Raw genomic sequence first — 17111 nt, 5'->3', positions numbered from 1 at the left:
AACGGCCCACCCCCGAAGGTCTCTGGGCGGTGTACAACAGGCCAAAAGCAACATTATACACAACAGGCCAGGAACAACATTACACACAATAAATAAAATCCTCTCCCTTAATTTTCAACAGAAAGACCTTGGTTTTTTTTTCAAAATAGTTATTTTCAAAAAAAAAATTGCAATTCCTTGAGTATCATATTTTTTGAACATCATATTCCAAAAAACTGTAGACTCTTTACATATCCACCCCATATGAGAAAGAACCCTCTTGCTATTGATACTTCCAGATTTATTTGACACACCTTTATATAGCTTTTTGCACCTTATACTTCTTTATACAGTTTTTGGCATTAAATGCCATCTATGCATCATTTTTTGCACCTTATACTTCTTTATACAGTTTTCGGCATTAAATGCCATCTATGCATCATTTGGTAACAATTTTCTTTTGAATTATAGCATGATGTAAATTTTAAACCATTCTTCCGCAGTTTCACTGTTTCATCAAAATGCCATGCCCAACATTTCTAGACCATTTAATCATTACAGATTTAACCACTGCATCTTCTGTATCCCATTTTAATAGCATGTTAATATTTTGGTGATCAATCTGTCATCATTCAAAATCTGTCATTTGTGGATTAAAACCCACATTCTTATAATCCTTTTTAAATTCTTGATGATAATGGAACCAATTCTTAGTTATATATTTTAAAGCGTTCATTCATAGGTTTGAATTCATATTTATTATCTTGAAAAATCAATAACTTTTTGTATGCAGACCATTTTTCTTGCATATTCACTTCTTTTCTGGTAAGCGCTTCAGTTGGAGACAACCATAGAGGAGCAATCCCTGAAACAAATCTCTTATATTTCAACCATATCTATAATAGGCTTCTTCTAATATAATGATTGGAAAATTCTATATGTATCCCCTTATCATATGCAGTTCTTCAAATGCAGTTCTTCAAAGTCACCCATGTACCATAACAAGCTCCTTCTAATATAATTATTCGGAAATTCTACATGTATTTCCCCCTTATCATATCACAAATATCCATGCCAACCAAACCTCCTATCATATCCCTCCAGATCCAGGATTCTACAATTCTTCACAATCACCCATGTACCCAAAGATGACAAATGATGACAAATAAATAACGGGTGGTTGTTGTGGGTTTTCCAGGCTGTGTGGCTGTGGTCTGGTAGATCTTGTTCCTAACATTCCTGCAGCTGTGGAAAGGTCTACATAGGAACCACAAAACACAGATTGTATCAGGGAGCATGAAAGATACTGTCGGCTTAACCATCCTGAAAAATCTGCAGTAGCAGAACATGTCCTAAACAAAACTGGACATAACATTTTATTTGAAAACACTGAAATTCTGGACACACTCCTGTGGCCACTGAAAATCTTCTGCTGAAGATAGCAGGGCGGGGAAAGGCTCTTTAAATGGAATGCATCACAGTGCTTGGGGGTGGGAGTTCCCATAAGGTGAGATTACTTACCTCTATCTTGTAGAGTAATTTTGATCATTTATTTTTGAATCTTTAAGATATACAACAGCTAAAGAGAAAGGTAAAAAAATGCTTTATAGCATGGAACCAAATTTATCACCTGTTTTTGCTGGCACTTTGGACTTGGAAAGAAAGAAAACTACTCTTGTTTCTAATACATTAAAGGAGGACGCTGCCCTCCTTTTTTAAACGAAAGTTAGATCATAGAAGCTCAAAGTGAGCAGAATCTATTTTTGTCTTTTAGCACCAGAATCTGGTTCCTTTTGTTCACCTCTCACATTGCGCTTTGTAAATAGCATGTTCTGTTAATGAAGTCAGCCTTAGCCCCATTTCAAAATTAGCGATTCTCAAATTTACCATAGTAAGCTTCACAAAGGTATGCTTGTGGAGGCTCAGGTAATGGTTTATCCCCAAGTACAGCCAATCCTGTAGCATTAAGCTATTCCTCCTTCCTTTACTTGTTGATGTTGCTCAGCATATAAATAGGTGGAAGAAGAAAGCCCAAGAGAATGCACCAATGTACAGTTGTCTGATGTTGCCTAATAGACAATTCAGTTCTATAGGGTCAACTTTTGACCCAAGGCTTTAATATCGAGTATTACTTATTTTTTATTTATTTGATTTGTAACCTGGCCTTTCCTGATCAAGGTTAGGCTCAGGGTGATTAGCTATCATAGAAAGATTCAGTCACACATTAATAAATATCAAACAATTAAAATAAAACAGCAATTAAAATCTGAGTATGACAGATGTTGCCAAGATGGTAATCCCTTTTATCCTATGGGTGAAACAACAGGGTACACAGCAATGTGACAGGGGCATAAATCTTAAATGGCCACAAACCTTTAGTGGGCCCAGCAGAGGAGAGAAGAGGAGTTTGGATTTATACACCACCTTTCTCTCCTGTAAGAAGAGGCAGAGAATCATTGCTATCCTCAACGACAAGCCCAGCAAAACTAGGAGTAGTAGACTCTGGACAACTGGGCTTGATTCCCCACTCCTACACACACAAAGCCTTCTGGGTGACCTTGGGCTAGTCACAGTTCTCTCAGAACTCTCTGAGCCCCACTTACCTCATAAGGTTCTGTTGTGGGGAGAGAAAGGGAAGAAGTCTGTAAGCTGCTTTGAGTCTTCTTACAGGAGAGAGAGGTGGTGTATAAATCCAAACTCCTCCTCCTCCTTCTCTGCCTCTTCTTCATCTTGCAAGGCTCAGGTCTCACCAGGTTCCACCAGATTGAGGACAGGGCAGAAAAACCCCTGGCTTTGGTTGAGGACAGCCAGATATGTTTCAGGTCAGGAATCACCAGCAGGTTGGTTCCAGACAAGCTCAGTGCTCTTTGCGGATGTGTGTGTGCTGGGAGATGTAGCCCTGCTAATATGGTGGTCCCAGACCATTTACGGCTTTGAAGGTCAGTACCAAAACCTTGAACCTAGTCTGGCATTTAATTTCGATCCATGCAGCTGGCAGAACACTGGTTGAATATATGCTCTCCAAGGGGTCCCTGTCAGGACCTTTGTTGCTGCATTCTGAAGCAGTTATAATTCCTGGAGCAGTTTCAAGGATAGCCCTGCACAGATTAGACTTCCTTCTTGCTGGACACCACAGACCTGGTCTGGCTGAAGCACCATCTCAGTTTATAGAAGAAGCCTGTAAAGTATGGGCATGAAAAGTTAGCTGCATACTCCAACGTAGCATGTATATATTTTTTTCTAGTTGCTAAATAAACTGACCAGTTTTATAGACACATTTATATACATGTTAGGCTAGATTTCACAAGACTGCTGTAGAGCTATAAAGGTTTTTATATTATTTAGATTCAGAGTCCCTGAAAAAAACCTAAATTTTCTCAGGTTTTTTTCTTGCTGTTAAGTTACATTTGACTTATTGGGTTTTCAAGGAAAGAGACATTCAGAGGTGAATTACCATTGCAGGCCTTTGAATCACAACCCTGGTATTCCTTGGATGTTTCCTACCCAAATACTTGTGAGGGTCGACCCTGCTTAGCTTCTGAGATCTGGATTTCCCCAATTAGCAACCACTTTGAAACAGCTAAGGATCAGTGCTTGAATCTTTGGTATGAAGATGCCATGAACTTCCATGGCATCTCCCTTGGAGATTTTTTTTGAAAAGTTAATTTTATTTTCTTACAGATGCTTAAAGCAGATCATTTGTCATAATTTCAGTTCATTTATCCAGCAGTTAAATAGTTTCTCATTTCGTTCTTTTCTTTCTGCACTATAATGGGAGACATATGGAAAATCTGTGCCCAAATAGATTCATTGAAGCTCAGGAATGCATATTGTACATTCTATTTCAAAAAGGTTCTGTGAACTCATGGATATTTTAAGCAGGACCAAGCCTTATTATGAAGCAATGTAAGTGGTTGCTTTTGTGGCAGATTCCAGGAGAGGGCTCTCTATTCCTGCCTGCAACATCAGCTTCTTTGTGTCATATTAAAAAAAAGTCCAGATTACTAAAGAAAGGTGGGGGCGTGTGCTCTTTTGACTTTTCATCTTTTTGACAAAATATCAAAGGTCAACACAGATTTCAGTATTATGTAGAGAAACATTGAGGTGTCAGCTTTTGGGGCAGTTGATATTAAAATCTAGAGCACAGAAGCTTAAAAGTATATTTTGGTTCAAAGACATACCCTTCACAGTCCATGGATTAAAATAGGGACAAGCATCGTGCTCCCCTGATCTCAAAGTGAGGATTACTGCCTAAGCACCATTCATTGCCTGTATTGCAGAAGGCTTTTCTCTTGTCTACTATTTTCCACTTACTCTACAGGAATCATGGGCATGGGGAGACTGTTGCACTGGAAAACCTTCTGCTGGGTTATAGCTAAAAACCAAACCATACCAAACCTGGAAGATCCACAGTGCAATCCTAAGAAGTTCTACTCAGAAGTCTACTTAGGACTATTCAATAAGGCTTACTCTCAGGGAAGGGTTTTTATGCTGTGCATTTGCAGTTCCATGAGAGGTGCTCGTGCCCATGCCTGCTGACTTGGTTATCCCAGTGAGAGATGACTTTGAGGCTTTGAGGCATAAAGAATGAAATAGCAGAGTAACTTGGTTTCCAGCTTGATTTGGGATCGCCGCTGAGTGGGCTGATCAGGGATCTTCTGTATGCAAACCGCCAGCTTTTCTACTCCTCATAGCTTGCTATAGTTTGCTCTACACATTTTGCTTCATTAACCGATCCCTTTGTTGAATGAAAAAGTCAGTTCAGGGTACATATGTCTGATTTATATCACTGACTTCAGATTTATTCAGCAATTGTATGTGCCATCTCTTGAAAGGATTGCTTAAAAAGACTTGCTGAGAAATGTCCCATATTTAAATAATAATTCTGCTTTGAAACTATTGTTTTTCTATTTGTTCTAACATGTATTTCCGTAGAGGTAGATATGTTAGTCTACTGGAGCAAAAGACTAACAAAGTTTAAGTGCAAGTTTATATGAGTCAGTCAGGGACGTAAGTATAAGTTTTTAATGGGGGGGGTTTCGGGGGTGGGGTCAAACCCCCATCCCGTCCCTAGGGCATGGCCATGCCTCCCCAAGCCTGGCCTAGCACTTATAACTCCCTGACCCTGGCCTAGCACTTATAAAAGCAGCTCTCCGAGGTCAGGGATGGCAGACTCCCCTGCCCTTCCCTTCCCTCCCCTCCGCTCCCCTCCCCTCTGGGCAGAGGCATAGAGGGAAACTGGAGCCCAGTGCAAAATCTGAGTTTTGCGCCCCACCCCCCGGGCAGCCTCTGTGATGCTGGAATCCACCCCCAAACAGCATCCCTTTCAATGGTGTTTAAACTAGAGAGCCCAAATTCTTCTTTTAAATCCACCTTAAAGGGAGAATCTGGGGTCCCTAGTTAAACAACATTGAAAGTGATGCTGTTTTGGGATGGATTATCCCCCACCCTGAAACAGCATCACTTTCAATGTGGCGTAATGGTTAAGAGCAGGTGCATTCTAATCTGGAGGAACTGGGTTTGATTCCCTGCTCTGCCACTTGAGCTGTGGAGGCTTATCTGGGGAATTCAGATTAGCCTGTGCACACACGCCAGCTGGGTGACCTTGGGCTAGTCACGGCTTTTCAGAACTCTCTCAGCCCCACCCACCTCACAGGGTGTTTGTTGTGAGAGAGCAAGGGCAAGGAGATTGTAAGCCCCTTTGAGTCTCCTACAGGAGAGAAAGGGGGATATAAATCCAGACTCTTCTTCTTCTTCTAAACTGAGGACCTCAGATTCTCCCTTTAAATCCATGCCGAAGAGGGTGGATTTAAAAGGAGAATCTGGGGAAATTTGGGGGGTGCCTGCTGTCAGGGGTGCAATGGTTAAGCTAGAAGCACCAAACTTTCAGGATATCTTTAGGAGTCTCTCCTAATGATGCCACCCAGGTTTGGTGAAGTTTGGTTCAGGGGGTCCTAAGTTATGGACCCTCAAAGTTGTAGCCCCGTCTCCTATTAGCTCCCATTGGAAACAATGGGGGATGGGGCACCCCCTTTGGGAGTCCATAGTTTTGGACTCCCTGACCCAAACTTCACAAAACCTGGGTGGTATCAATAAGAGGCTCTCCTGATAGTACATCCCAGGTTTGGTGAAGTTTGGCTCAGGATGTCCAAAGTTATGGACCCTCAAAGGTGTAGCCTTCATCTTCTATTAGCTCCCATTGAAAACAATGGAGGATGGGGCACTCCCTTTGGGAGTCCATAGCTTTGGACCCCCTGGACCAAACTTTACAAAACCTGGGAGATATCAATAAGAGACTCTCCTGATAATACATCCCTGGTTTGCTGACGTTTGGTTCAGGGGGTCCTAAGTTATATGCCCTCAAAGGTGTAGCCCCCATCTTCTATTAGCTCCCATTGGAAACAATGGAGAATGGGGCACCCCCTTTGGGAGTCCATAACTTTGGACCCCCTGAACCAAACCTCACCAATCCCAGGTAGTATCTTCAGGAGAGTCCCCTAAACAATCCCTGAAAGTTTGGTGCTGCTAGCCCAAACAATGCGCCCCTGCAGGCCAAAAACCGAAAAAGCACTAAAATGTTTTTAAAAACCCACAAACGGGTGGGCGGAGCTTTGGACATGAATGGGGGGGATCAAACCCGAGAACCCCCTCCCCCCTTACCTACGTCCATGGAGTCAGTCCTGACTTTATCGGATGCATAAAAGAAGATGTAACATTGAAAAAGATTATCCTATGTGTCTGATGAAGTGAAGTCAGGCTAATGAAAGATTATGCTGCAGTAACCTTTGTTAAATTTAAGGTGCACTGGACTTCTGTTTCATTTTAAAATGGTGTAGGTTTATCATCTTTCTGCTTATGGTATGGATGGATGGATTGTCCCACTGTTTATGATTCCTAAATGACTGTTGCTGGCCATATTCTAGGGCCATACAGCAGTTGCAGTGAAGTCTGTTCTTGTACTAAAACTTTGGTATATCTGCTTGATTCCTCACAAATGTTCTGGTAGCTGGAATACATAAGTATGTTTCCTCTATTGAACTCATATATAAAAAAGATACTGCATCCATCCTGACTTTCTTGCAATCCGTGGCTTTCTAATATGAGTCAGGATAAACACTTTCCCCCACACAGAGATTATCTTTGTTCTGAGGTGAAGGAATTTGTAAAATAGCCCATAGTTGCATGCTTTCCAAATGACTAGTTAGAATTGATGCCCTTTTGTTTTTATTGAGAACATGTTATTCATTTCTTTCTTCCCCCCTTCCCCCCCACCCTTTCACTGTTTGGTAGATATTTTTGCTCATGTTCAAAGTAACAGGCAAACTCTTGACCCTGCTTGTAGTTTTATACAACAAACAAATAAATAAAATGTAGCCAGTCAATTTTCAGCCCCTAAGGATATTTTTGGAAAGGTGATGTCATTTTGTCCTAGTTTAAAATTAGTCAACAGGAACAATAAAAATAAAATACCTCCCAAGATTGATTTCACCTAGTAGTAATTCTATCTGTCAGTTTTGATCCTGCTCTTCCTCTGAGGAACAGAGTATAGTTTCTGTTTCTATGTTTACAGCACCCCTGTCAAGTAGGTTAGGCTGAGAAAGAATGACTGGTGGAAGGTCACCCAAATGATCTGAGAAGAAACCCAGGTCTCTTCAGCCCTAGTTCAAAACAAACAAAAATCATTCTGCATCTTCAGAACAATCCCACAGTGTATCGCTGAGACTGTGCCACTTCTTGCTGTGAGGCTTGGATGGGTGGGCACTACATTTAATTTAACTCTGTGGAGAGAAAAACGTCCAGTATTTACAAAGCTGGCATATTTGGGAGAAAGAGAGAGGTTTGTGGTAGAACTTATCTCCCCAAATATGCCTATCATCTGTGATCTCACAGACTGATACTTGAGAGGCCCTGTGGCTGCTGTGGATCAAAGGGAATATGCTTAGAGGAAGAGGCATAAGTCCAGGCAGGGGAGGGAGTACAGGCCAGGATTCGGAATATCACGATTCTCTCATTCTTCTTGGAATGCTTTGCTCTGCTATTTTTTTTAAAGGTAGAGCACGTCCACCACTATGAAGTAGGGTTTAGGCTGGATCAGGCTATTGTGGGACCTTTATAGCAATGTTATTGTGCTGCAATTCAGAATAGTATAACAGAAGTGCATTCCTGTTTAAAAAATGAAACCAGGAACATGTACCCATAAGTAAGTGGTCTCCTCAGCATACCCAAAAGCAAGTGGTCTCCTTAGCTGAAATAAAAAAGCAGCAGGCACAGTTATTATGAAGAGGACTTGCATCTGAATTTAATAGATCCAGATAAATCTAGAGCCACTTACCTGATTACACTGCGTCTTAATCTAATACCTGTTAATAAATTGAAGCGTGGTTAACACTGATCTTGTGTTTACTTACTCAGGAATAAGTGCTGCAGAACCTGTGTCTAAATGAACTCTGATAGGCGTGGGGGCTGTGTCTTAAAATTCCATCATTTTCATGTGACAAGTTCTAAAAGAACAGACTGATTGCCTGACAAAACCATGTTTTCAATTAATGCAGCATTTTCTGTTCCTTTGAGTCACTACTTGAGCATGCTGTTGAGTATTTTCATCTCAAGCAGTGCTTTGCATTTGGCATGTCTTCACATTTATCTTCTTAAACTGTAATTCCTTTTGCTGAGGTGGGGGAAGGGTGACAAAGAAAAATAAAGATTTAGCTAAAGCCAAAGCTAAAGATTTTTAAAGTTTTCATTCTCAAATGTTAGATCTGATCATATGGCCATGTACACATAAGAGCTACTGTGTTGACCGAACTATTGTGTTAACTCAACTTCCTGGTGATACGAGAAAAGTTAATCAGAGCAGACAGAAGATGTGACCAACATAAAGCACAGTAATACTGTTATAGTATGATCACAGCATGACAGAGAATGCTTTGGTGGATGAAAGGACTGTTCCAGTATTTATAGCAGCAAGTATTTATTTACAGTGCCAACTGTGGTTTCAGAAATTCCTGGAGAATTTGGGTGGATGGAAGGGCATGGGAAAGAGAGGGAACCCAGCAGAGATTGTGTACCATAGAGTCCACCCTCCAAAGCAGCCATTTTCTCCAGGGAAACTGATTTTCGTAGTCTGAAAATCAGTTGTAATTCTGGGAGATCTTGTGGCACCACCTGGAAGTTGGCAACCCTAGATTAGCAAGCTTTGTATCTAGAGCCTGTGCCTTTTCTGTAGTAGCTCTCACCTGGTTGAGTGGGTTCCCTGATGAGGGAAGGGGAGGATTCTGTATTTAGATTTTTTTTTACAAGGCACCAAAAGTCCATCACATTTTCTAGAGCTTTTAATGGGTTGTAGGCTGCAGGCATTTTCTTGAGGCAAAGAATTAATTTTTGTTTTGCATTTTGCATTTTTTAAAAAAAATTGAAATGGCAAGCTACTTTTGTGATAAACGAGAAATGTGTTTTCTAGGAATGAGGAAATTAGTTATAAGGGAGGATGCTTGTGGCAGAACAGGATAAGACCAGCTGAGACCAGTTGAACTGGGGAACTAAGATAAAGGGCAAGGCTTGCATCAGATTGTACGTATTGAGCATGCTTAATAGGCTAATAAATATTAACTTCTCCTTCTCTGACAACAGTTTGTATTATAATAAACATATAGGAAGAATATTGGCGAGGGCAACATATTAAGGAGTAACATCTAAATAGGTGGACTGGAAAGCTGTAACACTAAGTACCCTTAGCCGACAGGGGAACAGAGAGGGTGTGGCAAATTCGGGAGAAGGGGATAAACATGCCATGGATATACTGTTTCAGTGGAGTCTGCCCATGTGGGGATAGCTCCCCTTTCTTTGCAAATAAAGCTACTTAAAACTCTCTTCTGTTGACTTGATATTTGGTAAAGAAATATTGGGCACCACACTTTGAGCCAAGGGGAATATGGGTGTCACTATCGCCTGTGGCATCAGACCAGTTCTCTGCCCACTGGCTGCCTGGGCTTTTCCCTGCACTGTTCTACAATTCCCATGCGTCAGTGCAAGAATGCAAATGGAGAAAATAATTGTGATCCCACTTAGACAATTCAATAAAACTACCGTGTTTAAACTATTTAGGATTCTGCTTGCAATTTTGTGATCAAATTATAATTTGATTGGAGGAGCGTTTCGTAGTAACTTGTAGTTTATTGTCCCACAACACTCCACAAAATGAAACAGTTTGCATACAGCGCAATGAAGATTTCTGTTCATAGACAAAGCTTTTTCCGCTATCATATAACAATTCATTGTGGACTAATTCTGGAGAGGAGGCTCAGGCTTGCAAGCATGATAAAGCCATCCAGTATTATGATGTGTTACATTTTTTTCTAAACTCATTTTGCCTTACTTCTGGATAGTGAAATCTTGCCAATAAGTGTAAGAAGAGTTCCCTCCGCAATAAAATTCATTGGCTGTTTTCTGTGGGTGTATGTGTGTGTGTTTTGGTGTGGGTTTTTTTGTTTTTTGGCCATCAAGTTGCAGCCAACATATGGTGATCTTATAAGGTTTTGAAGGCAAGAGACATTCACAGGTGGTTTGTCATTGCCTGTCTCCGGCTCCGCATGGTGGCCATGATATTGCACAGTGGTCTCTTATTCACGTACAAACAGGACCAATTCTGCTTACCAGCCCTGACTAGATTGGGCTTGCCTAAACTATCCAGGTTAGGGTATTTTCTGCCTAAATACAGGCAATCATGAAATTGGAATGCTCCATCACATATTGTCGGCTATTTTTTAATAAGTGGAAGTTGCTATCCAATAGCCTTAACTTTGTCTATGCTCTCTGGTTTTTCTTCTCCTTTTTTAAAAACAATCTGACTATTCCTGGATTGGACAAACTACTTTTTGTGGCTTTCAACTTTCACCCAAGCAAGTGGGTGTGACATTCCTAGTGGAATTTTTTATACAGAGTAGAGCTTGGCATAGTTTCATACCAAAATCCAAGGAAAGAGACAGACACGTTGTATGCTATGTGTAGAAAACCATGGACATAGCCTATGATCTGGAGACATCCTTACCTTCACTTTGACAGTGGAATGTTTTCCTACTTTGTCCTCCATGACCTATAGCACTCCAGATGTTCATGGACTACAATTCCCATCAGCCCCTGCCAGAAAGGCCAATTGGCCATGCTGGCAGGGGCTGATGGGAATTGTAGTCCATGAACATCTGAAGTTTCATAGGTTCACCACCACTATCCTAGGTGGAATTGATATACCCTATGGCTTTTCTTTGTTTTGGTGGTGTGCAAAAGAACTCATAAAAGTGATACTACCGAACATTCCTGATTTTTTTCTTTGAAAAGTGACACTTGGAAAATATTTGGCCTAATAGAAAAAGAAAACCTCAGTGGAAAATGTAAATTTTTAGCTATTAATTTTTTTAAATAAGTCACATTCTTGCAAAAATTGAGAAAATAATCCTTTTTGTACTCATAAGGATGGGCTCCCATTCTCTGAATCCAAACAAAATGTTTTACACTTTTAATGTAATCCACTGAAATGGATATGGAGTGTTCTTGATCAAACACATTCCTGATTTGTCAGGGGGATGGGTGTATGTATTTTTAACAGCCTGAAAAGTCTTAGCAGGTTGTAACTGTGCTAGAGGAGCTGCTAAAGAATTCAGAAAAAAGAAATAAGAAAATGGGATCTTTTACATTTTTCATTTTTTTAAACTAGTGAATCTTTATGTTTGCCTTTGTAGGATTTCCTACCATAGCACATTCTATTCAATAACATGTCACATATAAATCTAACTAAAGACCTAGGCCTAAACTGTCTCTTTGGAGGATGTCGTCCCAGTGTGAAGGGCAGGAAAGAAAATTTTGCCACCTGTATAAATTGTGTGAAAGGGTAAAAGGCAGGAATGTGGAATGGTGTATAAGTGAGCCCGTACAATGAAGAATTTTCCTGTATTGCTGAAAGCAGATATTCAGGCACAGAATTATCATATTCACTTTAATTTTTTAAAATCTGCTGTATTTATTTTATTGTGTTTGTTTTAATTGAATTTAAGGGTTTAAAAAAATAGAGTCAGGTTTACAATGCTGTCAAAAAGTCAATGGCAAAGAAATCTTGAGAAAAGAGCGATGCGTTGTACAGAATTGATCTTGCTCAGCATGCTGCTGACTGAACTGAGCACAGACCACCAGCCATATATTGCTTTTGATAGATGGTTGACCTCCTCTCCCCTCATTCTTTGTTTCTCAGTCCCCAAACTACCTAGCACATGCCCAGCTTGCTTAGCCGTGTGCCTGGTGGGCCACCTTACATAGCTGACTTAGAGGGTCAAAAATTCTTCGTGCTTGTTATAGTATAACAACTTTCCCCATATTCATTTATTTATTCAGTACGATTGTAGCCTTTCTTTCCTCCGAAGAGCTCAGGGCAATGTAATAATTTCTCTTTCTCATCTTCACAACAACATGTGAGACAGGCAGTGGGGGATTTCTGTGAAGATAAAAAAGGAGAAATCCTCATATGTGAAGTAGTCATGATTCGCTGAAGGAGCCAGCAGACTCTTGTGAGGTAGGCAGGACTCATTGCTGCCCTCATCATGTGCAGTCAGCATGGACCTGGAACGTCAAAATGAACGGTTGTTCTGTTTTGGATCCGTGCCCTGGAGGCTGAGGGCTAGTTCTGTCAGAGATGAGCTTCTCTGAAAAAAAGGCCAGTAAGGGCAGGTTTATGTGAAGGAATCTGTGCCAAGGTCCTGTAGTTATCCATTACACATAAACCCTAATTAATCACACTGGTGACTTGGTTTAGCTTCTCTGAGGAGAACCCACTTAGATATGGGGCAGTGAAGCTTCTGAGAATGGTGAAATTGTAAACAGGGAAAGGATTGGGTTTTCTAGAGGAAAGTCACAGGTGCTTCTCTGGTAAGAACCATGTGAAATAGACAGCTTAAATGAGAAAAACAGTCTAGAAGTTGGTTCTGGTGGGTTTTCCAGGCTGTGTGGCCGTGGTCTAGTGGATCTTGTTCCTAATGTTTCGCCTGCATCCGTGGCTGGCAGGAGTCTATCGCATATCCTGCAGCTGTGGAAAGGTCTACATAGGAACCACAAAACGCAGCATTCAAACTTGTATTAAGGAGCACGAAAGACAATGTCGGCTTAACCATTCTGAAAAATCTGCAGTTTCAGAACATGCCTTAAACAAAACTGGACATAACATTTTATTTGAAAACACTGAAATTCTGGACAATTCAGAAGGTTACTTTGTCAGACTGCACAGGGAGGCCATTAAATTTCACGAACACCAAGATAATTTCAACAGGAAAGAAGAGACTTTGAAAGTTAGCAAAGCTTGACTACCAGTACTTAAAAATATCAAAAGCAAACCCCAAGGGCATACTAAGTTCATGAACAACGGACTCCACCCAAACACAGGATTTGCATTCACCAATACTACTGCTGCTGCAGGGCATGAAAATGTGAATCACTCCCTGGACTGATAAGCCCCACCCGCAATACAATACTATCAACCACATCTTTGCATAACAAGTTCCACCCAAACACTTACCGATTGGTTCCCCACCCTGGGACAATATATACCCCAAACAATGGACAATATGTACCCCAAACATTTCCTTCTCTCTGGACATAGTGTGTAACAGACTTCCCTCTGTGATACACCTCTGAAGATGCCAGCCACAGATACAGGCGAAACTTTAGGAACAAGATCCACCAGACCACAGCCACACAGCCCGGAAAACCCACCAGAACCAGTTGAATCCAGCCGTGAAAGCCTTCGACTAGTCTAGAAGTTAGTGGTTTAGGAACTGTGTTGATTATACTTAACTGAAGTTAGGAATTAAGTCTTATTAGCACTTTAGTTAGCTCCAAACGGATAACTGAACATCACCTGAGGTTTTTGATATAAGAGCAGCCGTAAAGCACCAAGGCCACAGTTGCTGTCTGGGAGGAGTAGGAGGAAGCCCTGAGCGTCCGTCCTAGTAAGGGTGGATGGGGAGGCCTCCAGCCACGGCCCTAGAGGGGAAGCACAACGTCACCTGGCCAGAGCCTACTAAAGGCTGGCCAAGCCTTTGTGCTGACCATGTGCTCCGACCGGAGCTCCAAACAGATAACTGAACATCACCTGAGGTGTTTGATATTTTCTAAGTGATTGTAACAAGATGGAAGGCACTAAAGTTAGTGACCTATCAGAACCTTGTAACAACAGTATAAGTATACTGAAACATCTTGTAAACAAGTAACTTGTCTTCAACAGGTTCTTGAAGAAACTTGTTAATGTCCTTTGCCTGAAACACTTCCTGATTTCTATTATTTTCCTTGTAAATTAAAAAAAAATCTTTGTTGGAATTCTACCTGCCTCAAGAACCAATTTATTACTTCTCTGACAGATAGGAATGGATTACTGATTGTCCAGACAGAGCTGCACATCTTACTGACTGAAAGGTGCCCTAGTGGAACATTTCAATAGCATTCTTTCTTTGTATTTCATTTATAAAAGTGGGAAATCTCCAAGAGTAAACACAAATTTCAAATAACCACACATGCTACTGCATTCCATGAGAACTGTTCAGTCACTGCAACAGTGACCATTAGAACTTGGGAGGAAAAATTCTCAGAGCACTAGTGGGCAGAAGAAAGGCCCGTCTGTGTGTGTCTCTGTGGGGGAGTCATGGTGGGGTAATTATCATATGGGGACTTTTCCAGGGCAACTTTTGCCTCCCAAATCCACCCTGTCTGCAGGTTGGTCAGAGACAGAACCTCAGCCACTTTTTTTCTGGTTGACTGATAACCCTGTCTGCATCCCGGATTCTCATATCATATCAGTATAGCTTCAAAGATATCTCATTTAAAACAAAAAATAAGAAAAAATTACACATGCATGGGATCGTCAGGAAAAACTAACTTATTGATTAATTTTATACATGTGAATTTGCTGCAAGCAAGAAAACTCTGTGGGAGCATTCTGCAAATGGCAGCAGCTTGGAGCCTCCAAAGGGGGCAGAAAATGGCAGAGTTGCTCAATAGAAACTGAAAGTAAAAGCTGGGGGAGGGGACAGGAAAAAGAACCGCTTTTCCTGCCATCGCTTTATTTGTCTACAGTATGTGAACAAAAAAAAAGTCAAAATGGCCATTTTAAAAATGTCTGCAAGGTATAAGTTGGGCTTCCACTCAATTCCTGGGCACATTACTTGATTTGGATGGAAACTGTGGCACACTTGGAGAAGGGGCTTCAGCCATCACCCTGTAGCATTTTCCAGACCTGCAGATGATCTAAAATGTGCCATTTGGCCTGCTGTGGGAACCCATGTGCACATGTGTGGGTTTCCAGAACAGACTAAATCACAGCCCCCCCCCCCCCGGACTGTTTCAGGTCAGGAAAAATGATGTAGAAGTGAAGACTGAAGCACACAATCAAAATTAGGCACTGCATGCATTCAGGGACTGAAGGGAACCCATAACACACATCTGACTGTTACACAGGATCCAGGGTAGAGACCTTAGAAACCCATCCAGAGGTATATGGGGAAAATGGAGACAATTGCCAGGGGCAGGGCTTTGGGGAGTGGCTCCACCCCCCCCCCCCGCTATCTACAGCCCAGCTCCTGCCCTCTCCAGAGCCTGGGGAGAGCAGGAGCCAAGCTGGCCTGAAATGATGTGCTTTTAAAAGCAAGGAGGCCAGGGAACAGGGCTCAGAGTGGAGTGGGGAGTGGGTGGGGCCACACACCCCAGCCCCACCCCCAGCCACCATGCTTTTAAAAGCATGTCCGTGGAGGCAGGCTCAGCGTCTGCCACTCCCCCGTGTATCCCTGGAGCCCAGCTGCTGCTCTCCCCAGGGCCTGGGGAGTGCAGAAGCCCACCAGCAGGGATGCCAAGAGGGGGGCAGGGCACCAAGGCAGGGGAGGCACACACTGTTTTGTCACATGGGGGGACGTCCGGCGCCCCCTCACGTGACCGAAAAGCATGCGCCCAGGGACATGGGTATCCCTATGTCCCTAGGCCAGTACGCCCCTGCCCCTATCTCTGTCTCCATAATGGGTGAAGCTTTTATTGAAATTCTGAGTTACATAGCAGTCCCATACTTGCGTAGCTTTACTTTGAGAAATGCCTTTGTTAAGTATTAGCACTGATACTTCTCAGGAAGGCAGAGAATGAGATTTTTTGTTAGGTATTTGACAACAAACACCACATTTTAAGAAATTTTAGCATTGAAATTAACTGAAAAGGATAAAGATAATGATGGATTCATCATGTTGTTAACACTTCTATAGCTGATATAGTAAAACTCTTCCTCACATTGGGTAGGATAACTCAAGTCTTGCCTGTCAGGGCCAACACAGATCTGTGACTAAGATTTTCCATGTTAAAAAAAACCCTAATTAGCAGTGTGTTTTAAATCATAAATGAGGTGAGGGAGGAAAGGGTTAAACAGCTCACCCATTGTCAACGCAGCTGCCTAGCACTACTAATTAGCTTTTAAAAAACAAATAAAATCCTAATTATGGATCTTTTATATCTGTTTTGCCCTTGTGGCTGGTAAGTTAAGTCTTGTTAAATGGCTTTTATATTCTTATCAAATAATGAGAATTTTACCACAAGTACTCTGAAATGGTTATGCACATACAACTTTTGCTAATTGCTAATGGTGACAGGCAGAACATGGTAAATTAGACTTGGTATAGTTGTCTTCATCTGTGCTGTTGTATGGAGGTTTAATACCACACATGTACCCATTGCTGAGGCTTATATACATAATTTGCAGTCAATCCCTCTTTTAGAAATGGAATCTATTAAATAATAGGACAAATTTATACGTGAGAAAAATTATTCAGGGATAATTTGGACCCATTTTAAAAAGAAAATCCCAAGATACTCAGTTTACTGTTCAGAAGAGAATCTTAATGGCGTTAATGTTCAGGGAAATTATTGGTTTATTATTTTGGATTTAGTCCAATACTAACAAAAAGTTGTTTGTGGTCCAGTGGCAGTAGGGTTTATTTTTACGTTGTGTGCGCAAACCACCAGTCTAGTAAGTATTTAATATAAAGGACTGCAGGACACAGAGTGAGCTACCTAGTGTGGGCAGAGTGGTGTTATTTAATGTTTTTAATGTCAATGTTTGTTTT

This window comes from Sphaerodactylus townsendi, linkage group LG08 (assembly GCF_021028975.2).
Source record: "Sphaerodactylus townsendi isolate TG3544 linkage group LG08, MPM_Stown_v2.3, whole genome shotgun sequence".
Taxonomy (NCBI): domain Eukaryota; kingdom Metazoa; phylum Chordata; class Lepidosauria; order Squamata; family Sphaerodactylidae; genus Sphaerodactylus; species Sphaerodactylus townsendi.
Note: the sequence above shows the minus strand (reverse complement) of the source record.